Below are 1,260 nucleotides of genomic sequence, written 5' to 3'. Positions count from 1 at the left end.
AGAGTGGATACCAAATGAAGGCGAGTTTCTCCAACTAAAATTCCTGCTAATTTGGGAGACAGATTTGGAGCACTGGAGAGCTAACAAGACCCATTTTCCACGTCTGGAGCACCTAATCCTCAGGCAGTGCTCGAATTTGGTAGAGATCCCATCTAATATTGGTGAAATACCGACACTTGAAACAATTGAGATAGATCACTCTAGTCCTTCCACTGTGAATTCAGTGAAGAAAATACTGGAAGACCAACGAAGCTTGGGAAACGATGGCCTCAAAGTTTTCGTCCATCCAACAAAAACAAAAGTCTATCCACTAAAATTTGGGGTAATTAAATTCCTCAGCCTATATTTGTGTTTTACTTTCTTAATTTTTAGATACATCAGACCACATATTAATTGACTTCCAACAGATCCGGCAACATGAATCAGGAGGCTATTATAAACCCGAAACCAAAATTGATCGATTGAAGGTAAATCACTTCCTTGACCAATAACTATATCTTACTTCCTTAGCTTTTAGATACATGAAGCAAAATTTTTAGATACATGAAGCAAAATTGTCATAAAAAAATTAGGATCCATTCTGAAGTAGAGTAGCTTCATTTTAGTTAATAGTTGAAAAATATCATTGTCGTCTAGTTCACAAGTCTCAATTAAGCAACTACTCACCAAGGATTATTTATTGTCAGGCCAATGCGAACTCTAGAAGTGATGGTGGTAGCAGCTCCAATATTAATGAATTAAAGCTCACGGATTACTTGGACCAAAACTCTCTTTCTCCAGGACCATAAATGCCTTTTTGAGTTTCGTCACTTGTACAATTGCACTTTGTTTGTAATTATTGAGATTGCATTTTACTTTTAAAGGGTTTTTAGTTTTGGATTGTACTATGTTATCCTGATTGTTCCGTGAATAATGTTACTTTGCCAGAAGCCTAGGTGGCGAAAAGTGATTTGATGGAAAAGATGACTGTTTTTCAAACAGTCCAATGATAGAGTGCCATATGACACTATATCAACCATTATTTCAAGTATTCTGGCATTGTAGCATGATTGTTGATTTGTACGACATTATTGATTTCACTCTTCTTCACAGCATTTTACCTTTGTTAAACAATTGATTCAGCATTTGATGTGTTGTGCTAAAGTTCCAAGTTTTGTGATTTCCTGTTGGTATATTTATCTTTCTATTGAGCAATAAAACTTCTTTAATTGTTTCACTCAACAAAATGTGTGCACTTTCTTATGATCCTGTCTTGTGGTG

General features: G+C 35.6%; 1 long non-coding RNA gene across 1 annotated transcript; it reads left to right on the top strand.

Moving 5' to 3' along the window:
• The first annotated feature begins 6 nt into the window (after window positions 1–6).
• LOC111381676 lies at window positions 7–1,162 on the top strand. The gene is made up of 3 exons (XR_002700384.1): window positions 7–322; window positions 408–467; window positions 687–1,162. It is a non-coding gene; the product is annotated as an uncharacterized LOC111381676 (long non-coding RNA).
• Window positions 1,163–1,260: the final 98 nt, after the last annotated feature.

This window comes from Olea europaea, unplaced genomic scaffold, assembly GCF_002742605.1.
Source record: "Olea europaea var. sylvestris unplaced genomic scaffold, O_europaea_v1 scaffold2357, whole genome shotgun sequence".
Taxonomy (NCBI): Eukaryota; Viridiplantae; Streptophyta; class Magnoliopsida; order Lamiales; family Oleaceae; genus Olea; species Olea europaea.
Note: the sequence above shows the minus strand (reverse complement) of the source record. Positions and strands in the feature narration are given on the sequence as shown.